Below are 27,399 nucleotides of genomic sequence, written 5' to 3'. Positions count from 1 at the left end.
CGAGCAGCCAGGAGGAGGCACTCTAGTGGTGAGTGGACCCTGTGACAGGGTTGTGCTGCTTTAACCATAGTGGGGAAAGTTAAAAGGGTACAAGCCAAGGTGTGTGTAAACAAGGCCTGCCTGATCCAAGCTGTTTACCTAGTAGGACTGCTTACTTGGAAAGGCTTTAGTTGGTGTTGGTCCTGCTTTGAGCAGGGGGGGTTGGACTAGATGACCTCCTGAGGTCTCTTCCAATCCTAATCTTCTATGATTCTAAGGCAAGTGGGATTTAGTCCTAAATTACTACATTAAATTGTTAAGCAGCTCTGAGAACTGCTGTTCCCTATTATGGTAGATAATTAGGGCTGTGTCCTCAGATTTCATGTGTCAATTGCACAGTTCACTTTTTAGTGACTTTTTGCAGCTCTTATCTCTTCCCACACCTTTCCACGCCCTACAAAGGGAAACATGGTTCTAACTCATTAACACTTTGAATTTTAAAAAAAAGTACAAACATGGACTCAGGCTATATGAATGTCAGGCTACCTGTAAGCTGAATTTTTTTTTTTTTTTTTAAGTTCTGTGTTACTATCACTTATTGGAGAAGTGAGGCTCAGGTGCTCCCTTCCCTCTGTCTCATGCTATTGCAGGTTTGGAGCTGAAACACTGTTTGACATGTTCATGTTCCCCTTCCTATCCGGGGGTTTCTCAGTCAATCCAGCACTAACTCCTCCTTTGCAGCTTCTGCTCCTCAGGTGTTGCAGATTGCACTTCTTGAGCTAAGAGGGCCAAAGCACTCCAAAGAAGGATTCTCATGTGTTACCTCTGATCCAGTAATAAGCAGGCATATTGGAAATTTCATGGAAGAGCTTGTTCTTATCACACTTTCTGCCTAACTTGGCAGAATCAAGAAGTTCAGGTATTTTAGATAAAGTACAGATGAGCATCTGAATTTTTGGGTACTTCTCTGGTTTAAAGATTCCATTCAGATATTTGCCCTTCTTTAGTAGAGAGAAACTGCTTCTGCCATTGAAAACAATTTTTTAAACATTTCAGAAAAGCAGAAATTATCACTTTCACCAAGCTGTTCCCTTAACACTGCATCACCTTTAGCTCTAGTATTTGTGTATAGAGACTTGATAAAACAGTCCCTTGAAGACAGATAGAAACCTGCAGGTAATTAAAAAGAGAACATTATTCAGAGACTTTTTTGCTTTGGACTGAACAGTTGGGTATGGGTAATTATAGTCCCTCTTGGATTGGTTTCAGTGACTGACAACCCCCAACAATGCCCAGACCTCACTCCCAGCTGCACAGGGAAGTGAAATTGCAGACGGATGCAGATTTCCTCTAATTTATAGCAGCAGGAATTTTTGCTTGGTTTTTTTTTTTGGTTTTTGTTGTATTTAGGCTTATCTCTTCCAAATATGAGATGAGTTGTGTGCAGAGCATGTTACTTGTCAGCAACAGCACCACTTTCCAAGTCCATGAGCAATTAATGTGCTGTGATATTGTAATTTTTTTCTTATAAGTGAGGACTTAAAACTGTAACTGTGTTTGTGTATGTACATGTAAATCAATCAATGGCTGGTGCAACTAGACTACAGTTAAGTAAAACGTATCCAAGTTTTTTCAGTAACTAATTAGATTAAATTTTTGTGGCTAGATGAGGTTGTTTCAGAGTTTCTGGAGTTTTCCACATCATTGCTTCTGTGGCCGAATTACGGTGGTTTGAGTGCATTTTAGTATCAATTATTTGGTGGTCTTTTCAATTTAATCTTAATTCTGAATTTCTGGGTTTCTAATCTTTGCTTTTTGATGTAAGGTTTCTTATTCATTAGGTTACTGATGTTTATGCTCAACCTAAACACCAAATTAAGCAAGGGTATTCACTAAGTTAATATCTGTAAGCTATTCCTTTTTTGTTTTAAAGTACAATCAGGGTGGGGGCATTATTTCAGGAAAGCAGTAGCAAGAACAGTTAGGTAATTTTGTAAGGGGCATGTGTATGGATGCAGAACCTCCAGTTAGTTTAATTTCTCTGATTCTAGTTTTAGGCCAAACCACCTGATAAAATGCAAAGTAAACATCTGAAAATAGACCTTATAAAATATAGGATTAAAAATTCCCCAATTTTAGTCTTCAGAGTTGAACATTTTTGTTTGTGGAGGTATCCTGGAGACCTGAAGGTCCCCTATGCTCATAGGGGATGCAGGACTTTGAAGGGAGCCAGTTATTCATAAAATTCAAGAAAAAAACCCAGGAGGATTTGTGGCACCTTAGAGACTAACAAATTTATTTGAGCATCAACTTTCATGAGCTAAAACCCACTTCATCAGATGCATGCAGTAGGAAGATTATAAATCACACAGAGAACATGAAACAATGGGTGTTAACATACACACTGTAACAAGAGTGATCAGTTAAGGAAAGCTATTACCAGCAGGAGAGGGAAAAAACTTTTTTGTAGTGGTAATCAAAATGGCCCATTTCCAGCAGTTGACAAGAAGGTGTGAGGAACTGTAGGGGGGAAAAATAAACATGAGGAAATAGTTTTATTTTGTGTAATGACCCATCCACTCCCAGTCTTTATTCAAGCCTAATTTAATGGTGTCAAGTTTTGCAAATTAATTCTAATTCAGCAGTCTCTCGTTGGAGTCTGGTTTTGCAGTTTTTTTGGTTGTAATATTGTGACTTTTAGGTCTGTAATCGAGTGACCAAGGAGACTGAAGTGTTCTCCAACTGGTTTTTGAATGTTATAATTCTTGATGTCTGATTTGTGTCCATTTATTCTTTTATGTAGAGACTGTTCAGTTTGCCCAATGTACATGGCAGAGGGGCATTGCTGGCACATGATGGCATATATCATATTGATAGATGTGCAGGTGAACGAGCCTCTGATAGTGTGGCTGATGTGATTAGGTCCTATGATGATGTCCCCTGAATAGATATGTGGACAGAGTTGGCAATGGGCTTTGTTGCAAGGTTAGGTTCCTGGGTTAGTGTTTTTGTTGTGTGGTGTGTAGTTACTGGTGAGTATTTGCTTCAGGTTGAGGGGCATGTCTTTAAGCAAGGACTGGCCTGTCTCCCAAGATCTGTGAGAGTTATGGATCATCCTTCAGGATAGGTTGTAGATTCTTGATGATGCTCTGGAGAGGTTTTAGTTGGGGGCTGAAGGTGACGGCTAGTGGTGTTCTGTTACTTTCTTTGTTGGGCCTGTCCTGTAGTAGGTGACTTCTGCATACTCTTCTGGCTCTGTCACTCTGTTTCTTCACTTCAGCAGGTGGGTACTGTAGTTGTAGGAATGCTTGAGATCTTGTAGGTGTTTGTCTCTGAGGGGTTGGAGCACATGCGATTATATCATTGAGCTTGGCTATAGATAATGGATTGTGTGGTGTGGTCTGGATGAAAGCTGGAGGCATGCAGGTAAGATTAGTGGTCAGTAGGTTTCCAGTATAGGGTGGTGGTTATGTGACCACTGCTTATTAGCACTGTAATGTCCAAGCAGTGGATCTCTTGTGTGGACCACTATACTTACCTACCTATTTCCCCATGTTTATTTCCTCTCCCCCCCACCCCCCTACAGTTCCTCACACCTTCTTGTCAACTGCTGGAAATGAGCCATTTTGATTACTACTATTTTTTTTCCCTCTCCTGCTGGTAGTAGCTCACCTTAACTGATCACTCTTATTAGAGTGTGTATGGTAACACCCATTGTTTCATGGTGTGTGTGTGTGTGTCTTCCTACTGTATTTTCCACTGCATGCATCCAATGAAGTGGGTTTTAGTCCACAAAAGTTTATGCTTAAATAAACTTTAGTCTCTAAGGTGCCACAAGTACTCCTGTTCTTTTTGCAGATACAGACTAACATGGCTGCTACTCTGAAACCTGTCATAAAATTCAAGGAAGCTCCTGTGTCTCAATTTTTAGGGTGAAATCCATTCCACCCACATAGAGCCTGATTCTGATCCTAAACCCAGGGCCAGTGTGCAGGCTGCTTTGCAATCCTTCCCTGGGTCTGCTGTTCCAGCCTGTACAGCCACAACCTCTCTGTGCTGAGGCCAATAGATGTCCATGAGTACAGAGTCTGTGGTTCTGTCCCTGGCCTGCCCCTTCCTATGCTGTCCTATGAGGGGACAGCACTGCCATTTTCCATGGTATGTAGGGGGTCTACAACTAGTGCAAACACTCCTGCCTGCATTCTCCATGGCTTAAGTGAAGGAGAAGACATCATGACTTTCCTTAGCACTCGTGGTGAATTTTCAGCTTTAAACACAATGCAAAATCCACCTTGTGGTATAGACCTCTCTACAGGAGAACAGACTACAAAACAGTAACTGTGCACGCACACAAGCTGTCTGTGTTTGTAGGGGTGGGTACACCTTGCTCTTGCAAAGGGCAGCACCTCAGAACAGCCTAGAGAAGAGGTAGAGTGTCCTGTGTTTCAGTATATAGCAAAGCGTTTGAGACCCAATTCCAGTACACAAAGGGATGCTTAGAGGAACCAAAATGTGATTCCTTCCCTTACCCATAGCTAAAGTAAAGAGAATGTGAGAGAGGGGAATGGTCAAGCAAGAGAAACAAGGCAGGAATTACCTGGGCAGAAAGATCTCCCCACAGCCCCTCTACTAAATCTCTTTAAATCCTTATGCTGAATACACAAGTTAGTTCACCCCTGTCCTAAACAAATGGGTTCAGCAACATCCCACTGCCAAGACTTCCCTCCAGGGATGGGAGAAAAGAATTAATCATTCAGCTGTCAGGCCCTGCCTATGTTTGATTGCTGCTTGATTTCCATGAAGAACTGAACTGACTACATGCCTCTTCTTTCTCAGAGACACACCCATTCCTGAGATAACCCCACCTCCATTATATGCCATTTTTTGTGGTTATTCCAGGAGATACCCATACCAAAAATAGACCCAGCTCAGTGTAGGACCTCAGGTTGCAGGATTGTATGTTGTTATGAAGGTCCCTATTTGCTGTTACCTTTTATATAGAGAGCTGCTATTTTTTAAGACAACCCCGTCAACTGGATGAGTGTCTGGCTACATGCAACTGTCACTACTAGGCCCGAGGGCAGCTGAATGCTTAACAATGTTAGTTAGACAGTATAGCAGGAGGGGAATTTTTCATTGGAATGAGTTTCCCATGGAAAATGCAGTTTCTGCAAAATTGAAACTTTCCTCAAGAAACTTTGATTTTGGGGGGGAGAAAAAAATTCCATTGGAATAATCAGATTTTTTAACGGATCCCTAAACAATATAGCATATCGCTGTATGAAAGACGTATATCTGCCAGGAAGCCCAGCACCTAGAATTGTCTGGGGCCAGATATACAACTCCCATAAGGCAACGTGTTCATTTTTCTCTGACTGAGCAGAGTAACGCTGGGTGCATAATGGGAGGGGTTGTCCAGTTAGAGAACCTGGTCCATAGGAAAGAATGGGCAGCAGAACTACAGTAGTAATAAGGCAGTGCCCCATAGGCAAATGCAGTTTAATGTTGAAATGACTTGGGGACAATAAAGCATTCTGGATAATTTCAACAGACCAAAATGAAACATTTTGATTTCAGGAATGTCAATGTTACATTTTGATGTGAAATGTCCCGACACTTCTGAACTGAAATTTTTCAGAATTTTTTTGGTGGAAATATTTTTGAAATGTCAAGTCTCTCATTGTGAGGCAAAAACAAATGTTGACATTTCCTAAGGGTTGGACATTTGAATTTTTCTCACAGCTAATGCACTGGTTGAATGTGTTTACAGGTAACTAAATAGGTAATAATTGGAGATATACCAATCTCCTAGAACTGGAAGGGACCTTGAAAGGTCATTGAGTCCAGCCCCCTGCCTTCACTAGCAGGACCAATTTTTGCCCCAGACCCCTAAGTGGCCCCCTCAAGGATTGAACTCACAACCCTGGGTTTAGCAGGCCAATGCTCAAACCTCTGAGCTATCTGAGGTTTCCCTCTATGCCCAATTTACAAGGATGTGAGTCTGTTGCAGCCGTAGCTTAAGAAGGTCCTGAGTGCATCAACCAAATAAGCAGGAGTTTGAGAGGTCCACCCTGCTCAATTCCCCACAGGGGTCACCATTTGCAATGCCTTTTCATTGGGTTTGCTCTCAACAGTAGGGATTGAATATGGAACCTCTGCATCGTAATACATGAGCTGTTACTAACTGAGCAAAGAGCAGGGGCGGCTCTAGAAATTCCGCTGCCCCAAGCAGGGCGGCGCGCTGCGCTGCTCACGCTGCCCTTCCCCGGTCCCACGGCCAGGGCAGAAGTGCCTGCAGATGGTCCCGCGGCTCCGGTGGAGCATCCGCAGTCATGCCTGCGGGAGCTCAAGCGGAGCCGCGGGAAGAGGGGACCCTCCGCAGTCATGCCTGCGGCAGGTCCGCTAGTCCCGGGGCTCCGGTGGACCTCCCGCAGCCATGACTGTGGAAGGTCCGCCAGAGCCAAATGCCGCCCTGCCCCGACAATGCCGCCCCACGCGCCTGCTTGGCGCACTGGGGTCTGGAGCCGGCCCTGGCAAAGAGACCCACCTCACCTAACCCAGACTATAGCAGTCTCCTTTACCTTTGTGGCCTAGCCATCACCGAAGAAGGTCAGAGTGCCATACTGAGCTGGCATAGAATCATAGATTATTAGGGTTACACTCTCCCCCATGTGCACTTGGCAAGACTACTAGAGGCTCCTCTGAGGCCTCAGGGATCTTTGGGGAGGTGGAGGGTGGGAGAGGGTGGCAAAAGCCAAATAGAGATATAGGAGATGAACTATTCATAAGATTGCTGACAAACTGATGATGTGCTCATCTTATGGTGTACTTGTTTTGGTTCTGTCCTTTTCTCAGTCTAGTTCTTGCTGCACTTCCTGACTGGCTCCTTGATTCCTTACAGTATTGTGAATATTACACTGTATACTGCTCTCCAAGGCGGGCTGGGACCCATTCGGTGTACGTCCTCAAAACCATTGGAGGCACTTCACAATAGCACAACTAATTGATAACATTACCTCTTATTACCAATGAACAGACAACAAGGTCAATAGCCTTCCAACCAAACTAGACATGCCTCTTCTACACATTGGCTAGTGGAATATGGGTTACATGCAACTTCCCTAAAATCCTTACTCCCAGGTGTCCCTTAAAAACACTTGCAATTTGCCCAGCCCAGACAGAATCGATTCTTCTTTTAATGGTTTTTGGTGTCTATATATTACAGTGAATGCCAGACTTCAAATGCTTAAAATAGATAAATATCCTGCTTCCAGCAGAGACCAATACCAGGCCACAGAGGTAAAGGGTTTTTAAAAAGTAGATATTGTGTATCAGCCATCTGTTTTAATTAGGCAAAACTTAACTATTACTAACATCTCCTCAACCTCCAGGTCATTTTAATTATAAACTGAGACTTTGCACCCCATTCATTAGGGAATTCGAAATTCAATTTTAGTCTGCTTGTGGCCTTATTACAGTAGTGATGTCTGCCTCCTTCACCCTTCTTTTTCAAACCTTGAACACTAAGAGAATTCCCTCTCTCTAGCCAATGCAGTGCACTTCCTTGATGTTTTTAAGGAACATGCACTGAATGTACGTCGGTCTGACATGTTAAACACTTAAGAGGGTCTCTTAAAATGAACACCAAAGGCCAGGTCCACTGCCTGTGGGCAAGAACCTTTGTGCTAGGTGGAAGGCTAGAAGACCATTTTTCTGCCTCAGTTGTCATCTGTACGGCACAAAAGAAGCAAAGGTTTAGCATTAAGTGCAAGGAAAGAGGAGCTTCCCTTCCCCGCAAAACAATAAAAGGAATTCAGGAACAGTCAGGTGAAGGAGGAGTCCTAGGAAGAAGCAATGGAAACCTGTTCTGCCTGGGGGTAGGGGGTATGTAAGAGTGTCTAAAAGGAATCCTGATGAGATTAAGGGCCTGGTTCTGCACAACACCAGTAAGGAGGTTTGTGCCTGTAAGTACAAGGGGAAAAGGTGACTAGCATGGGAACCTGCTCCTGCATGAAGGCAAGCATGAGAAGTTATTCCTGCCTAGTAGCAGGAGTAAAGCTGAATGGAGGACACAGAGCTAAAAGTCTCATTGGCACAATGAAGGGTGTTCTTATTCATGTCTTTTCATGTGCACTGTATTTATCCTGTGCTATCAAGAGCTAAGGAGTGAGCACAGTTGAGCTTGAGACTTCTGTCTGCTCAGCCAGTCAGGCCTAGCACTCTGAAGGGATCTGAGGTTTTCAGAACCAGATAAGCAAATGCCTCTGATCTGCAGCACTTGGCACCCACACCGCAAGCAAACTCATCAGTCCACTACCATAGAGTCAGGTCTGTGTGGGCAGATGCCCTCATCGTATGAGAGGGGGGAAGGGTATTGTTAGAGGGATGCTAAGCATCCCTGCTGTGTCAGGGTGGCTGCTGGTGCAGAGGTAAGTGGTGAAGAGCCAGAGCAAGGCTATGGGCCCCATGTGAAGGGCCAGAAGAGAAAATCTAGTTAGTGATTTTTTTGGAGGTAAATCACAATATAATCTGCTGCTGGACCCACAGTCCCCGACCAGCTCTGCAGCTGTGTACATGAACAACAGCTGTGGGGCCAGAGCATGACATAATGTATTCAGGCAATGGCACAGGCAAACTGAAGGCATAAAGGGAAAAAAATGGGCTGATCCATGGCACAGAGCCAAGATGACTGAACACTGGGCAGCTCTTCAGGGAAGAGTGAGACAGCCGGCATCTATCCCTGTGCTCTCCTCACAGGCTCTGGCATTCTGCCACAGCTCCAGCCCAGCGTGACCCATGAGGGGGCTGGGAGATCTGGACACTGACCATGGCTAACCAGGAACTGATGAACGTTTCTAATAGTGCAAAGCACCCGCAGAGCCTCACACAGGAAAGGAATTTAAAGGGTCCCTACCTAAACCTTTCGTCAAGGGGCACAGCTGTACAATAGCCAGAGCTATGATCACTCCCTCTCCCCACACACCATATATCCTCATCATTTACAGTGTCCTGCATGTTGCTGGAGAAGTGATGTCACCGGTCAGCTTATGTGGCCACCAGTGCTGGCTGCTGATCTGTCTGGAGAGGGCAGATGAGTGCTCACCTCCTCAGGCTGCTTCTCTGTCCTAATTGCACAGGTACATCTGCTGGCACATTCAGCCTCTTAGGCTGTGGCTACATTTAGCACTTCAAAGCGCTGCCGCGGCAGCGCTTTGAAGCGCTAAGTGTAGTCAAAGCGCCAGCGCTGGGAGAGAGCTCTCCCAGCGCTGTCCGTACTCCACCTCCCTGTGGGGAATAACGTACAGCGCTCCCAGCGCTGGGGCTTTGACCACACTGGCGCTTTGCAGCGCCGCAATTTGCAGCACCGGAGAGGGTGTGTTTTCACACCCTGCTGCAGCGCTGCAAGTGTAGCCAAGTCCTTAGATGAAATCTCGGCCATTGGTGAATCCCTCATCCAAGGTTTCTCCTCTTTAGAGGACTGTGGTGTCTGCAGAAGAAGAGAATTCCAGTCAGGTGGCATGTAGAAGCAGTAGATGCACCTGCTGCACCACAAATACAGTCCCCATTACCAGAAAATTAACAGGCTATTCCCAAGACTCGCATATGCTGTCCCTGCCCTTAGCGTGTGAGGGATGAGAATGCAGAGGGGTACAAGCAAACCTGCTGCCCTTCACAAAATTGAGGACCAAAGCATACTTCTCTCCCACCACCTAACGCAATCTTCAAAACATTTTAATGGGAAACCTTTAACATCCTCCTTATTTTTAAATTAAGCCTTGTTTTCCTCACTTTTTTGTTTCTATAATATAAAATGTACTTCATTATTGGGCTTCAAATTTCACACACACTCAGCAGGCATGAAATAGGAATTTGAATTTTTAAATTTACCACTTTGTTCAGCACAATCAATGTAGCTGTTCTGGTTTTTTGCCAAGTATAACTGATGTAATTTTGTATAATAAACAAAACATCTGTATCCTAAAACATATTTGTTCATAATCCCAGACAGGGAGTCAGGGCTTATTCCCTGGATTTTTATACTGATGTGCACAAAGTTTCAGACCCTAATATGAGTGCCTTACAATGTGTTAAATAGTCCCTTCAAGTTAGAATATATCAGAGTACAAGAGATTTGCCTTTTTTATATACAAAATTGCATTTTAAAAAGCCCTACGTTAAAAGAATGTTGTTTTGTTTGCAAACTCAAGCACTCAGATTCAGGAAATGCCTCTGTGTGGTCACCTGTGCAACTTTAATTCTGTCCCCCAGTACATCCAAACTCAGGGAGATAGGGGTCTGATGGGGAAAATAGCGATTAAAGACTGTATTGTAATGCAGGGGAGAGAATTAAAGCTGTGCGAGCCCTGTCAGTTGCCTATCCCTTTTTCTGAGAGAATTGTTCCTGGGAGGTAGCAAGGGCTGAGCATTCTGTGATGACGGGAATGGCTATTGTGACCATTCCTTACACCTGCTACAAACTGAATGGTGGCTGCCTGCACCTGTCCATGCTCCCTTACTGTGTATTCCGCACAAGCTTTATTCACACTGCAGCCATAGGCAACTGCAACATAAAAGATGTTTGGAAAGAATGTTGGAGTGCCACATTCTCTTTCTGATGCCCAGCTTCTACCCAAGCTCCTTTACATTGTCTCCCTTCCAGGTCTGCATCTTACACCAATGTTTTCTCCTTCTCTCAAGCTTGGAATTGGCTCATGTCCCTACCCGGAAGAGCTGTTCTGTCACTGGGTCTTTGTGAGGTTACTCCGCCGCTGTCCTATAGCTTATAGAGCTTTGATCCTTTCCAAAGTCCCACCCTTCTTCACTGCCAGGATCACATCCTACTTCAGGGCCTCTACTCCACAGAGCTGCTGACCAATCCCCAGCTGCTGTGCAGTCCTATTCTCAGGTTTATATGCTCTGGATTGTAGTGGTGCTCACTGCAGATTCTGATTTTCCTCCCATGTACTCGTTCTTCAAAATTAGTCATTGGTCTTGATTACACACACACAGTATCTTGCTATTTTGAAAAATAATTGACAAGAAAGGAAATCACCACATCACTAGAACTGACTGTGTTGCTCACTGATTTCAAAATAAAATATTGTAGGACAGCAGATTTATGCCATTCTTTTGCCCATGAGGCCTCTAGTTATGGCTGGCACTAGCCCTTAAAAAAGCAACATGTTGACATTTCAGCGAATGCTGAATTACAATGGACATCTCATAACAAGCCTATCTGACAGCAACGTGCATAAATTGGCTGCTGTCCTTGCCCTTACAGTGATGGGTCACATAATATGCTATTGTTGAGACAGCCCTAAGAAAACACAAACTTGAAAACATACAATTTTAGCATGTGTGTTAAAACTAAGGAGGGATTCATAAAACTGCCACAGCAAATTCACTTGTTCATTCAATTATCGAACACGTACAAGATAATGCCATTGAATATTGTGCTGTTTCAATTTCCATAGGCTTGTCTGATAGGAGACAATATCCCAGTCTCCAGCCTAATATATTAGTAATTCAGCACCTTGCATGTCTGGATTATGTATCTGTACATGGTTCTCAATAGCTATTGGCTCAGAATAGCTAAAAGGAAACAATGATGCCTACATATTAAGCAGTCAAGCACCGAAGAACCTCAAACCACCAGCAGATCCTCCAAAAAAAATCTGCTCTGCATAAATATCTTTAGAGGAGCTCAATTAACAATGCCGCCTAGAGCAATGGATAGGTGCTTCCTACATCTGAAGAAAAAAGACCTTTTTTTGTATTTACACTAAGGGCCCTGTATGCTATGCTGCCAGAATGGCATGAACAGCCTTAGTGTAAAAGAGAATCAAGCTCAGAATATTTAAGTCATCCACATGCCAAGGGAAACAGTTGAGTTGAAAAACTGAACACTTAGGTCTGCCAGGTTCTGAGACTGAAGCTTTAGCTGCTGAGGTAAGTGGCAGAGTTCATGTAACACTTCATGCCTAAATCACCAATTTAAACTCTGATCCCGTCAGACACACCATTTGACTGTGTGTGTCCAATGTAAAACACATTGCGGGGCTCGGTCTCCTTCCTAGTAGATAAATGCCCACATCATAAAACCCATCACTACAAATTGACACGTTAACAGTTGCAACAGAGAGGCCAAGTAACACATGGGCCAGACAAACTGCAATGCCATGGTCCGAGATGTGCCTCAACCCTGTTCTAGAGAGTCCACTGTCTTGGCAGCATGGGGAAAGATTCCACTGCTACTACTGTGGCTATATAATAGGACTTCAATCTCCCAGGCAATACCTTTCACAAGCAGGAAGTTCACTAAAAATGGTTCATATAATGCAGGTACCACCATTAAAGAAGGCAGGGGGAGGACTTTCTGATTAAAATACTCATTACATGGAGGCTCACAAAATGCCGCTCTGCTGCTTTTTTAACTATGGATATGTCTACATTGCAAAAACCCCCAAGCTGGCCTATATCAGCTGACTCAGGATCACAGGGCTCGGGCTAAGGGGCTGTTTAATTGGGGTTTAGATATTTGGGCTCGGGCTGCACCCTGGGCTCTAGATCCCTGTGAGGTGGGAGGGTCCCTGAGCTTGGGCTGTGGCCCTATGTGACCTCAAACGTTTTTTAAATTTCCACCTCTAAGCAACAGACAAGCAAACAGTAGTAAAACTGAAAAGCTTGTTCTGGAGAGGAACCAGGTTTCAGGTGGTCAATGAATTAAGCAAGACTTAATTTCTTGTAAATCTCTATGGGTCTTGTGGCACTGCTGCACCAGGTGTTTCCTTCTCATAACTTGTGGGTGACGGCACAAAACTATTTTATTATTTACTTGCTTTATAGTGATGCTCCTAGCTGTAGTATGTTTAGCCTCGCACACACCCCTGGGAGGTAGGATGGTATTGTTTTGCACATGGGGTAGCTGAGACACTGAGAAGTTATTTAATGATTTGTCCAAGGTCCCATAGCAGAGCTGGGGATAGAATATAGAGCTTTCAGTTCTCCAGCCAGTGCCTTAACCTCAAGGCATCCAAAACAGCCAAGGGCAAGATTCTACCCTGTGCACTGGAGGATGGCGGGGCCGGTCCCCGTTGTGGCTAGAGCTGTTGGAGGAACTCTGGCTGGTGTCTCCAAGCTGCATGAATTGAAACAATAGATGTGATGCCTTTGGAAATGTTACAGCATGCTTGCCTCTCTACATTCAGCTGGCTGCATTGATGCTCTCTGCTCCGTTCCTAGTGGACTGTCACCTTGCACTCTCCTAACCCCATTCAGACCATTAGCTCCTGTGCTGGCACTAGCAAGGATTCCGGATAGTCCCTGGCAGGTGTGCTAGGGAGAGCTCTTTGCACCCTTCCCTTCTATGCACATTCATTCAGGGGACAGCGAGCATCTGGCCATAACGCAGCAGAGGTTCATATCTTTTAACACATCTGGATAGAAAAAAAAGATGTTTTAAATTTCATTAAACTCACAAAACAGCAGAGGGTCTGTCTGCCTCTGCTGGGAGCCTGGAATAAAACTTTAAGAAACCCTCCAAAACTCTGTGCAAATGGTAAAACATTGGGCCGTATTCTGACTCCACTTTCATGCATTTTGCAGTGGGGAACCTCCACTAAATTCCTTTTACTTGCTCCTGACTGACTTCAATGTAATGAGTTCAGCGTGAGGGCCAGTGTGGTTTTTAAAGGCTTCAAGTAGGCTAGAGCTTGGCCAAATAGCTAAATTAAAAATGTGTTTCCAAGGTTTTGGCCAGCAGTCACCATAGCCTACTGTAAATCAATTTAGAACAGCTGTGCACAGCTTTTAAAATCCAGGACTGGAATATTTTAATTGGGGAAGTGGGGTGAACATTGCTGGGCCATAGTCCCATTAAAAACAAGGACTTTTTTATGGAGGCAAAAGCTACCCAAAACTCAAAAGCCATCATGCCATTCCATCCCCACTATAATTCCGAGGTAGCTTCCTAGGATTTTGATATAATTCTCTAGCACTGAAAACAGCAACAGAATGTAATTCACACTATGGGATCATTCTCCTTGACATTAGAATCCCTTGACTGGATATCTTTGCTTTCCTGTCAGAGAAGTCTCTCCCTGTGCTGTTGGCATATGTGGATAAAATCTGTTGGCAACAGTGAAGTGGTGCGAGCTTACCTCAGCAGTGAATTTGGCCTTTTTGTGGCCTATGTCATCCTTTCATACCATTTCTGATAAAGTAAACCAACCATGATGCTCTTGCAAACTAGTGTTTTGGACTGCAAGGCCCTATTGCCTACTTTACAAGAGGTGGCACTCAAAATGTCCTCTAATAATATTGAGAAGGGGAATGATTTATTTCAGTCTTTTCATCTGCCTGCCCTTGATGGGCTGAATTAAAAGGGAGAGGACTCTTGAACTTCCACTAGATGGGTATAAAACGTGAAACAGGATACTATTGTTTATATGTTAGTGGAAACTTCCAAAGACAATATACAAAGGAGTTTCCTTTCTTCTTTCACAACAAATGTATTATTGGCAGCTTCCAGGGACAATATGCCTTTTGTGAAAACAAAATGGTCAACACTTCACTCAGGTTTCCTTTTTTTTAATGTTCTCCAAAACAAAAAACCTTGACCAGAGCAGGATTTAGTAGGAGGTAGAACTGATGCAAACAGGGCCAGCTCTAGGCACCAGCTTGGGACAGCACAATTTCAGGGGTGGCAATTCGGACACTTTTTGTGTGTTTGGGTGTGGGGTGGCAGCAAAAACCCTAGAGCTGGCCCTGGATGCAGACCCCACTGCCTGTGAAAATCCTGTAAGGACTTGATAAGTTTATGGAGGGGAACATATGATGAGGTTCTGTACAGTGGCATATGGTCCAGCTGTGACCGCTGGTAGCAAATATCTCCAGTGGCTGGAGATATGACACTAGAAGGGGAGGGCTCTGAGTCACTACAGAGAATTCTTTCCCAGGTGGCTGGCTGGTAGGTGTCCCCCACATGGTCAGGGTCTAACTGATCAACATATTTGAGGTCAGGAAGGAGTTTTCCTGCCGGTCAAATTGGCAGGGATTGGGGGGCGGAGGGATGGCTCACCTTCTGCTGCAGCGTGTGGGGCACCAGTCACTTGCTGGTTTGAACTAGGGTAAGTGGTGGACTCTCTGGAACTCAGTCTTTTTAAATCAAGATGTTGAGGACTTCTGTAACTCAGCCAAAGGTTATGGGCCTACTACAGGAGCAGGTGGATGAGGTTCTGTGGCCTGTGATGTGCAGAAGGTCAGACTAGCTCATGATGATCCCATCTGGCCTTAAAGTCTGTGAGTATAAGAAGGGTATTAAGTGCACTTAAATGGACAGTACTGTCAGAACCATTCTGCTTTCTCAGGAAAACAGCGCCCTCAAACTATGTTTATAAAGCTTTAAAGTGGGCATTGCTGTTCAGCATTGATGCCACAGGCCAATGAGACTAAACATCTGGACACAGAAGAGCCTTTTTTAATCAAATGCAGCTGCAGAGAGCCACAAGAGAATCAAATGTATTTATTTGTAACAGGTACCTGTTCATGTCACCTGTGCCATCCTATTCCTTGAATCCTTTCAGTGGCTTCCGCTCTTTTACTTGTAGTAGAAGCAAATCTCCATCTCTTTTTGTCTCTGCTGAGATTTCTGGCTTTATTTCCTCCTCCTCTCCCTCACACTCTTAGGTTGCTTCCTTTGCCTCCTTTTGATCTCAAGAGATAATGTGGTGCAGCAGATAGGCTGGTAAATGAGGACTCGAGAGAGCTGGGTTCTATTTCTAGCTCTGCCATTGACTTGGTGTCTGACCTCAGGTGAGTTTCTACACCTCCCTTTGTAAAACAGGCATAATGTTTTCCTGCTTCTATAGAGCACTACAGATGAAAAGGCTATCAAAGTGTTAAGCATTCAGGCATTCTTTCAAGATGTCTCTCTATGTGGAACAGCCTTCTTGTCTGCTAAATGCCCCCTCCTTCTCCACAGTCTTCCAGTTTTGATCTTCATGTTGACTCTGTCCCATTGTCATCACTCTGTTTGTTTTGCTAGTTTCATATGTCTGTCTTCATTAGATAGTCATGGTCCCTACCCTGAGGAGCACACAATCTATGTGTTTGTGAAGTGCTGTATACTTGTAGGGCACCCCATAAACAGAGGGGTGTGTGTGTGTGTGTGTCTGTCTAATTTTGGGTTCTACCTATTTCTGAGACCACTCCTATCTCTTTGTGATACCACAAGCCAACCATCCTCTTCCTTAAATCAGAATGGTCTCGTGACAGGGTTTTCTTGATGATGGATTCTCAGCTCTGATATGCACTTTCCCTGTTTGATTCATTATAGCTCCATTCTGATTACCTTTGTGGCCTGCTTCGAGGCCCATCTGTTTTCCAAGTACTCTAATTTTAAGAAAGCTGCTCAAATGGAAACATCCAAGCAGAAGTTTCAGCTTCCCACAGCTGGCTAGAGCTTTAACTTAAATGTCTGTGTGTATTAGTCTTTGCCTGTCTGTGTGAGTGTGTCCATCTGTTTGTGTCTCTGTGCTTTTGTTTTATTTTAAGTTGCCATTTCCCAGGGCAGCTAATATCACATCATTGTCAGGATGTCAGACAACACCTGCTGTACAACTTACTCCGCTTCAGAAAAGAACAGTAGGTATAAATTTTTGCCATAGACTTTAGATTTCAGGATGCTGAATGAGGAAAATATCCATATAAAGAACACAAGGAGAGCCTTAAGGAGTTTCCTGACAGGAATTTTTGCTGATGCAGTTTGTTCTATAGCTCTCTAATTGGTATGAGGCTTCTGTTATCGCAATTTTTGCTCACTTGCACAGATTTTGTTTACCTGCTGTGAGGGAGCCACAGTTCTCTGTTGTTACAGCTATTAATGCCATTACTTTCTCAAGCACTGACAATAAAAATATCAAATCTGTCTGAGTGAACATGGTGGCGTGGGCCCCTTAGCTTTGACATCTACACATGAGAGCCTTTGTGGAATATCTCTTAAACTCTTCAGACTTGCAAACTTAACTTAAATGGCTCTAACAAACACATTACTTTTAATAAGGGATTTTTCATGAACAATGAACTGCTTCTAGTGATATGCCCCAATTCTACCTTCATCCTTCTTCCAGGCCAAGGAACCTTAACATAGGTCTAGGACAACTGTAGCTGACATAATAGCTGTGAAGGGCTTATGATCCAGCAGATGAATCCACCCTGCTGAGAATGACTCATCTAAGAGGCCTATTCACCAGAGGAAGAATTTTTTATTATTAGCATGTCCCCAACCACGTGCCTGTTTAGCACTGTTGGTTGGGAGTGGCAGGGCAATGTCTCCTTTGCTCTCTATCTTGTGCACAATATTGACAGGAGCATGAAATAGCTGCGCTTTGGAGGAATGCAGGCATTATAATTTCCTGGGCTGTTGCATGGGAGCACAAGAGGGTGGGAATGAGCAGGTGACCCCTTGCATACATTTGGAACAGCTGGGCAGTGGGCATGAATTAGGAATAAAGTCGTTGTTTGGCCACTCTGCAACATATGTAGCTTGTGAGGAAAGTAAGGTGTTTCATGCTCTTTGAAAGGAAAAGAGAAACTGGAGACGCTTCCGTGTTTAAAGCACATTTTTAGGAAATATTTGATTTGATTAAACATTGATTTTTAATGTGATCAATACTTAAGTTTTCTGCACAGTTCTAAATAAATAACGCTTACCCTAAAGAAACCAAGAACTGCTGTGTATTTATATATACAGCACATATGCATAGAGTCACTAATATTCAACTTCCTAGGTACTGTATTAGAACTGCAATTTTCCTTCCGTGGGCTGAACGTGGACTCTGTGCTTAATTGAGGATCTGTATGTCTTCTGCATCTGTGATGGCAGAGCCCCAAAAGGGGATGTGAAATGGGGAAGTGGGCGGAATTAATAAAAGAATAACATTTATTTGCATGTTGCTCTGTGAAACAGGTGGATCTGGAGGGAATATTTTTGAGCTCAAGTTAATGCTGACCTTAGCTGGAATAATTTGCCCTCTTGATCCTCCTCAGATGTATAGTAAATGGGGAGTTGTCTGGCTACTAGATGTGATTGTACACATCTGTCAGATAAATCAGAGATCCAAATGCAAAATGTAGCACTCGGCAACATCGTGTGTATTTGTGACACTTCCTGAAGGACTTTCGGTCCATAAACCAATGAATGGATTATAGTGAGGCATAAATATAGCATTTTTATCAGTGACAGATGTAATCCTGCTCCAACATTGCTCATGTTATTTAAAAGAAAACCATATCTATTTTCCTCGCACCAGTACTCTGAATTTCCAAAGATAATAAGCACTTTTCCACATGAATGAGCTGGGAACTACGTCTGAAAATTATTTGGCAGTATTGTTTTGAAACAGGGCTGGCCATAGCAGAGGGAGCTTTCTATTAAATCTTGTAGAATGCCACTTCCACTTACAAGCGCAAACAACCCAATTCAAACTGCTTGAGCAACAGGGATTGAAGTATTTAGCATTGTTTGCCATGCCCATGGATGTGACTTGCAGCATGGCACAGTCTAAATGGCAAGCTAGCAATGTCCTAGCAGAGTTAGAGAGAGCAGCATCCCAAAGCCAAGAAGCAGGTGCGTGACATACCCCCTCACTTGCACAGATATATGCCACACAATGCTTCAACGCTTCCTACATAATATTGTAATATACACTCCTTAGCAAGGGCATAGTGCAGGGTGCACATGGAAGATATCAGCTGCTTATATTTTGAGACAAGAGAATGTACTTTCTCTTTAGGTACTAGTAAGCACTGGCATATGCAAGGAGAGAGTGTTATACAGGCTCCAAACAATGGCTTGCAATCCAGTAGTGAGCAAGACTTGAAGAGACCAGGACTTTCAACAAATTGTAGGCCAGGAAAACTATTATGTGCAGTGCTTCCAAAACTGGCTACAGTAGTGTCGTATATGGATTTCAGTGTGTGGAAACATCCTAATTATCTAATATGGAAAAGAGTTGAAGAATGCTACACTCCTGGACGCAAAGTCTGTGCCAGTTTGCCATTAGATAGGCATTACATTGCACAACACTGGGCTGCCACTAACCTTACACTGACTGCTACAGGAAGCCTTCGGGGACCCTAGCAGCATCTAGGCGGAGTTGGAGGAGATGTTTGATGTGGCTCTCAAATAGCTTATTTAAGAATCAAAAGTTGGACTCTCGACTGTAGTTGGAGAGGTTGGTCACATCAAGCACCAATTTAAGTAACTGCTGGATTATGACATCCTTTGAGGGGATAATAGATTTTCTTTCTCAAAAAGAAGTGTTGATGATCTCAGTTGGGGGGGCTCAGATACTCTTGACTCTTTAGCCAGGGGGTAGGGAGCAGGGATGGATCAGAGTCACGGGTGGGTTCATGTACTGTGAAACAAACTCCAAGGTTATCTTCTGGGGCCATGTAATACTATTGCATTCTCTTCTAGGCAAGATTTTTGATAGAACTGGAGGAAATTCAGAGAAAAGGAGCAAATGATTGGACTTATTTATCAAGAGTGGCTAAAAGTGATTTAATCTGTAAAGTTTTGCTAAATTTGGGAGGTGATCTCCATCTATGAGCTTTTGGAAGGTGCAAGTGTTGAGGCAGAAGAGGAATTATTTGAGTTAATAGAAAGGGGTATGTCCAGGAGTGTTGGAATTACTAATAATATTTGAAATTATTAATATGGGAAATCACCAAATACCAATTTAACAATAAATTCCTGTTTTAAATCCAAAGGCCAAATGGGACTTTATACGGTTGCTCTAACCATGCCAAAAAAGCCTAACTGATAAGCAATTTACTGCATCCAAACAATAACAAAACACAGACTAACCCCAGGGGTGCTTAGACTCCTGTTGGTCAGCTCCAACAGACAGGTATTAGCAATGAACCCCTTAAGAGTTTTTCTTTCTTTATACCCTTTAACAAACAAGTGATGTCATTGCCAATTACTGACTTCAGCTAAAAACCAATTTGAGACAGTTTACCCTTATTTCCAGTCTTAATCCAGATAAGATTTACAACCTCCTTATCTCTTGCCCTCCTTCCTGCTGACCAACCGCTTTTTCGTTGCACCTGGGTTCACATAGGAGATAACACTGGTATGTGGGGGGAGGAAGGTCCATAATGCTGCCTTTTTAAGAGAGCTGCTTTCTGACTTTTGAAAACCATCTTCAGTCACCCCTGCCAGCCAGAGGCCTTCTTTTTAGAAACTTTCCCTTATCTCTTTAGTTATTCTTTGAACCAGACACCCTCCCTACTTCATTCCTTCAGGTTTCAGACCTCATTATTTTCAAGGTCTTCCTTTTACGTGCCAGTCAGGGCATTTCTTTACAACACATCTATTTCCTTATCTTAAGTTTGGTTAACTTTAATTCTTTAATCCTTGTAGGAGAAGTATAAAATTAATGGGACAAAATTTAAAAAATGAGAAATTAGGCTGAATATGAGAGAACTTCCTGACCGTGAGATCTTTTGGTTCGTGGACTGATTTCCCAAAGGGAAAGGAGAACCCTCATTACTTGGGACATTAAAAGTTAGACTAAATGAAACACTAGTAATTGCATTGTAGGAAACAATACTAGATTGGCAGGGAAATGAACTCAATGATCTGCCAGGGTAGGGATTTTTCCATCTCTAATTTCTATCTCCTCCTCATCCTTAAGTGTGGAGTTACCACCATAATGATTCTGAGAGCCTGGTCTTACAGCACAGACACATAACAGCATGTCAGAAAATGCTATTCTTGCTCTTGATCAATGTTATCTTAAATTTTGTATATAGATCATATCACACTGGTACCTAAGTGCTGTTCCTATTCCCAATTAGGAAGATGATCAGTGGCTTTCAGGTAAGGAAACTAGAGAGCCAACAGACAAAATAGCACTTTGGTGCTCAGTCAGTTTTCAGTCAGTCCATGCTTAAGCAAAATTCCAGTTGGCTGTATTATCTTCCCTGGATAAGCTCTGTGGGACCATATGGAGGACAGCATGCATCCTAACTACACTGTCCCTGTCTTATCCACTCATTCCTCTACCTGCCTAGTGTCCATCCACACCCCTCTTCACAGACCCTGGACCCCTGGAATTGTTTGTGATGCCTAGAGGAGCAGGGGAGGACAGTGCCACGGAGGCAGCTAACCTGTCTGCCTTCCAGGTGAAGTGGGAGAGTCACATGCACAAGGCTCCTTCCATGTGCAGATCTCAGATTATGATCCAGATGACAAAGACTTTCAAAAAGTGAGTTTTCTGCTAACTACTTGCTGAAAAAAGAATTTCAAATTGCATATCAATCATAAAATGTGCAGTTTGCTGTGTGTAGGTTAGTTACATCTGTCATATGATGTGCTTTCCACATCCTGACTGCAGGGCTTGGATAACTAGTGAAATACCAAAACTTTCACAATCAGTTAAGTGAGCTACATTAAGTGACTTATGTTGCTCACTTAAGTTACAGCACAAATTGAATGTATAACACTTGCCATTCAGGCAACCTGCTGGACAAGAATCATTTGCTGAAGAAATTTGTGAAAAATTTTGAAAACAGAATAAATTTTGAGGTCTTTGTGATCCTTTCAGGAACAATTAGCAAACAGTAAATAAAGGCAACATTTGTTAAATACATTATTTGCTAAGATGGACCCCTTCTACTACACCCCAGACTAACGAGGAAGATGGTATGGTGCCCCAGATGCCTTGTAAAGTATTGTTGCTCGCATGCCCATAAAAAGAAAGCATTAGCTGCCCCCTCGTTATGGGTGCCATCCAATTCTCACTGAAGTCAACCAGAACCTTTCCAGGGACTTTTACTAGGTGCTGCATCAGGCGCTATAATGCTCTCACTGATCATCAGAGACAACCTCATTGCTCCTCCCAAGCTGGGAGACTCACCACGGTGGCCATCATTAGTCAGAAAAGCACCTACTAAGCATTTTGTTTGTGATCAAGATGAAGGTTGCGATGGCATACTCTGTACAGGCAAGACAAGCTGCAAAACTCTGTCCTGACGTGTCAGCACCTACTTTACAGCCAGGATATGGCTTGGAGGAATCAGTGTGTGAGTAACAATGATTACATTTGGAGAGTGAAGAAATGTTGAGAATGGCTGCACTACTTCCAATTTCCTGTGCAGTGACCCTCTTGCCTGTTCTCAGTTGGCAGCTGATGAAATGGTGGAAAGAGTTTGGGATCCCTGCTGATATTATTGCTGAAACTCCAGTCACACTCCTTGGTTTTTATCCTCCTACTGTAAGCAAGTGATTTTACTGTCCACACCATGAAATCAGGTTTTGCAGGTGGGATAAAACAATTTTTCATCCTGGAAAGCTGACCAAGATAGAGCAAGAAGCTTATCATATGTTTTAAGTGTTGTGATGACTTTAAATTACATATAAAGTTATGAACTGGAGACCAAATTTGGCTCTGTTATAGAGGTGTAAATGAGCAGGATTTAATCCCATACATTTCAATACATTATTTACGTGTTAGTAATGACACTGTACATCATTTAAAATCAAATTTACTTTTCCCTTAATGAGGGTGTTCCTCTACTTTTTTGCATTTCACTCAGCTTGAACAGTGAACAAAACTGGACTGATTCACTTCCTATTTATAATAAATAGCACTTTTGCTGGCTCCCATTCACTAGCACAATGATTTGTTTTCATTTCCAATGCTGCAGGAAAATGCTTTTAATTAAATTATTTGTATTTAATTTCATGGGCTAAGATCTGATGTTTTGCAATAAAAAGAAAAAAAAAAGGAAGAAGAAAGCAGGACTTAAGTTTGGGGCCGAAGCTACTCGAGTGTCACTTTAAGGTTTAGTCTAAGGGGAAAAATAACTGACTGAGAGCGCACTCACAGGAAAACCCAGAGGAGGCCACTGAACAGAGAAGAAAATCTTCATGAGATTCCCTTCCATGGAGTTTCCTCCCAATCTGTGTGCTCCATTTTCAGGCAGAGTTTTTTCCCCTTCCCTGGAGGAATAGGTTGTGTGCCAGGCCTGCAAACTTCTCTAGTTGTATCACCTTTCCAAGGGAAACGCTCACTACCTACAGGGTACGATCTTTTGGGGGCAGAGACTAGCTTTTTATTATGTGTTTGCACAGTGCCTAGCACAGGGGATTCTGATCCCTCATTGAAGCTTCTGGACACCATCAAAGTACAAATAACAAAAAAGCTGCTAGGCACAACAGAGAGGACAACGCATCATTCCCCCCAGTTCCTCTCCCCAGCCTGTCTCCTCCCCGTACATAGATCAGGGACTGCAGGGGAAGGCAGGGAAGCTGCCATGGGGTTGGGAAGGCGTGTCGTATATGAAGGGAATTCTCTTTCACATATGGGTCACAAGGGGTATTTGTGATGCCTTTCATCTTCTCTGCAGTTATTTTGAGCCAAGTTCTGTCTTAAGAAACGTGGTATCAGTGAAGTCCATGGGAGCTGAACTTGTGCACATCCAAGGTCAAAATTTGGCTGCCTGTAATCATCTATTGGGTCCCTCCTCCACCCTGCACACTTAATTATAAGGGGAGTAGTTTATATTGCCCTGGAATTTTCAGCTCAGATGCAGCAATTGGTCTTCATAGAGGTTGTTGTTTTTTTCTCTTCCATTTTCTAGGTGGGTTAACAACTGTGATACAGGGTGGTAAAGTGACTCACGCAGTCACACAAGTGACTCACTGACTCTTCTGCAATTGGAATGCAGCATCCCTCTGACTCTAACCATTTAGACCACACGGCCAACTAATATTATGTCTGTGGGGAGAATTTCCTCAGCACAATTCTGTCCTTTTAACCTTTTAATACTCTTCCAGCTTAAGATGCTATGGGCAGGCCCTAGACTTAAATAGCTGTGCACAGCTGCCACAAATTGCTTTCAGTATGCGCCAGTGATATCTGGAGCTGGCTGACCTAAACCTTGGAGAAAGAATTCTTAAAGGTTTTATTTTGGGCTAGCTTTTAACTGCTTTTATTCTTAGTTCATTATTTGGCCTGAGATGAGCACTGAGTTAAACATATAAAAGGGAAAAAAATAAGGCAATCCTTTCTCACCCATAAAGATGGCCTTGATGACTACTTGTGGCAATGAGTTCCACATGCTAAGAGGTTGGAAAGATTTAAAACAGGATTGTATATTTATATGGGTAACAAGAATATCTAGGAAAAAAAACGAGGTGTCCTTGGGGCACCTTAGAGACTAACAAATTTATTTGGGCATAAGCTTTCGTGGACTAGAACCCACTTCATCAGATGTATGAAGTAAAAGATACAGGAGCAGGTATCCTTTCATGTATTTATAAATAAATTTGTTAGTCTCTAAGGTGCCCCAAGGGCTCCTTGGTTTTTTTTGCTGATAGAGACTAACATGGCTACCACTGAAAAGAATATCTAGAGTTAGGATAGTAAATGTTACAAAGAGACAAGAGTTTGGGAAGGGGATAACTCCTCATTCTTCAGAGCATAAGCCAAACTTTAACAGGGATTAGGAAGAAACTATAGGCAGGCTAGTCCATATGTACCTAGGGTTTCTTGCACTTTTTTTCTGAAGCTGTTGCTACTGGCCACGGTTTGGTACAAGACACTGGACTAGATCAGCGGTTCTCAAACTGTGGGTCGCCAGGGCTGGCATTAGACTTGCTGGGGGCTAGAACCCGGGGCTGAGCCCCGCTGCCTGGGGCCGACGCTCAAGGGCTTTCACCCTGGGCAGTGGTGCTCAGGTTACAGGACCCCACCTGGGGCTGAAGCCCTTTTGGCTTTGGTCCCCTTGCCCCCCGCAGGCTGGCGGGGTTTGGGCAGGCTCAGGCTTCAGTCCTCCCTCCTGGTGTTGTGTAGTAATTTTTGTTGTCAAAGGGGGTGGCAGTGCAATGAAGTTTGAGAACCCCTGACCTAGATGGATCACTTGTCTGAGCCAAGATGACAACTCCTGTCCCCTAGATATGTTTATCTGAAGAATAAAACAGTAAAGGGTTAGCACCCAGAGATTCTAAGCTGTCACTTTAAAAATGTACCATCTCTGAAGTTCTACCTTAACAAACCAAACAACTGTTTATGCAGGCCGGTGATTGTTTTAGTGCTCACAAGAGTGGCAAAGAACTGGGTGGGAAAAATCTGTACTCAGGCTTCTGCAACACATTCTTGCTGGCACTGCCACAACAATTCCATATTAATTCCACTGAGTCTAGTAACGTGATGCAATGAATACAGGGGGAAAGTGCCAGATGACATTTTGGAGCAATTAAATCTTTATTTTGTTTATCTGCTTGTTTATTTGAGAGCTAGTGTAGATGACTGTGAATATTGAAGTTGCATGCCTCATGTGAATTGATACAACAGCTAATTCTTATTGTACAAACAATTTTCCCTCTTCTTCCCCCCCCCCCATCCATTACTATAGATCTTCTGCTTAACTGGTCTGTAATTAATGATGCTGGAAGATCTTGCCATGCATGTTATAGTTGAAGTTTTGGATAGATTTGTTGGGCCAGATTCTGCTCCCACATAGACTGGTGCATATCAAGAATAAACTGATAAATAATGGGTGTAAGTGAGAAACCCATTGATCCATTCTGATGCCTTAATAAATTAATCCAGACTCAAAATATATTTGATAGTATTATAAGCAATTCTAATGAAGTACATACATTTGTCAACAAGGGCAAAATCCCCCACCAGGGCCAACCCTGAATAGCCAGGCGGGGTTCTGGGCAGATGAATGGGTGAGGATTCCTCCCATCAAGGCTGAGGAGCTGGCTACTTCAGCCCAATGGGTGTCAAGTTGTTGGAACTTTCTGGAATACATTTTTCTGGGACAACACTGACCCCAGAAAAGCCAACTCTTACAGGATTGAGCTTAATTAGTGCGATATTTCAGTGCCCTACATTTTATTCCGGTAGCTACTGACTGTTCCGGTATCTGGGACGTCCCAGACAGGGCCACCCAATGGAGGGTGAGTGCAAAAAGGGCTGTTTGCACCAAATTTCCCATTTGAGAGAGCCACCAAACCAAGTGATGGTGTAACACGGTGCGTGGGGTTGCGGCGCCACTCATGATGGAGGGACAGCCAAGCCAAACCTGAATGATGCTGCAATCCCAAGCACCAGGTCGCAATGTCCACAGCATGAAGTTTGGCTCAGCTCTGTGGGATAGGAGCTGCCATTTTGGGGTGAGTTCAGGGCAGACTCCCACTCTAAGCTTCCCCCCCCTCCGCTCTTTCCCCTTCTCGGGGTCTCCCCTCTGTGAAAATTATTTTTAGAAGGGTTGGGGGACCCTTAGTTTCAGATTATGCCCAAAAACCTCTGCAGCCCTGATGCCAGACTAATGCATGGGGAGCGTGTGTAATTCTTGTGGCTGCCCACTACACCAAACCCCTAGAGTGCCGGTAGCATGCCAGGTGTACAGCAACTTGGAGGCGAGCACTGTAGGTGCTTCAGCAGCCAGGCCTTATAGGTGCTAGCCCTGCTGGATCCCAGTAGCCACTTGCCACATGGCTAAGTGAAAGGGTAATGTACTAGGGCTGGCAGAAAAAGGGAAAGGCCTCTGTACCTAGGGTATTTACAGCCTAAACTGTTTGGGTTCTTGGGGGCAGTCCAATTGTCAATCTGGGCTCGTCAGGCCTAGTGCCTGGGGTGCCCTCTCCGGTCCAGTCTCTACTGATGCAAATAGACACTTGCAGCTTTCCAGGCCAGGCTCAGTTACTGTCTGTCACTGGGGCCTCTCTGTGCTGGTGCCAGCCCAGACCCTGCTGCCCCCCCATAAGTCCCACACAGCTGTAATGTCTGGCAGGCACAGCCAGAGGTGGATTTACAATGAAATGCACAGGGGGGACCGCTGCGGGGGCAGAAGCTGTGGTGGAGAACAGGGATGGAGCCGTTTAAGAGCTGTGCTGGAGGCACAGCGTGTGGTGCACTCTCCCAGCTGGTAAGCCAGGCTCCTGCTGGCTCCCAGGGCCCCTGCTGCAGGCTGGCGCTGGCGGCCAGGTGAGGCAGGCAGGTGAGGGGCCAACTGGGGGCACGCTGTAGGGGAGGCAGCCGCGCCCCCTTCGTGGGGCAGCCGTCCGCGTCTGTCCTGCTGCCCTGCTCCTCTGGGTGCCAGGCAGTGCAGGTGCAATCCCTGGCATGCACTGCTGCTGGTGGCCCTTGGAAAAAGGCCAGGGAAAGGGAGCAGCAAGCCAGGGGTTCTCAGCTCTCGCATGCTGCTGCCACCACAGCTCTCTTTGGCAGCCAAGAGGAGCAGCAGCAGGAGAGGGACGCCTCTGCCTGCCAGCCAGCCAGGTAAGGTGACCCAGCGAGTGTTGGGACTGTTTCCACCCGCCCCAACCCCCTGCCCTTTTTTTTTTTCCTCCCAGGTGAGTAAAATTAAAAAGGCGCCACTTGTGTTCGGTGGGGG

The 27,399-nt window shown here is 44.1% G+C and overlaps 1 long non-coding RNA gene across 1 annotated transcript in view; it reads left to right on the top strand.

Moving 5' to 3' along the window:
• Positions 1-775: 775 nt before the first annotated feature.
• LOC123367026 overlaps positions 776-27,399 on the top strand; it is a 119,535-nt gene continuing 92,911 nt past the window's right edge. The window contains exon 1 of the long non-coding RNA XR_006578267.1: positions 776-898. This is a non-coding gene — a long non-coding RNA (uncharacterized LOC123367026). The remainder of the gene's footprint in view (positions 899-27,399) is intronic.

Source organism: Mauremys mutica, chromosome 3, assembly GCF_020497125.1.
Source record: "Mauremys mutica isolate MM-2020 ecotype Southern chromosome 3, ASM2049712v1, whole genome shotgun sequence".
In the NCBI taxonomy this organism is placed as follows: Eukaryota; Metazoa; Chordata; order Testudines; family Geoemydidae; genus Mauremys; species Mauremys mutica.
The sequence above is the reverse complement of the archived record's forward strand: the minus strand, read 5'-3'. Positions and strand labels throughout refer to the sequence as shown.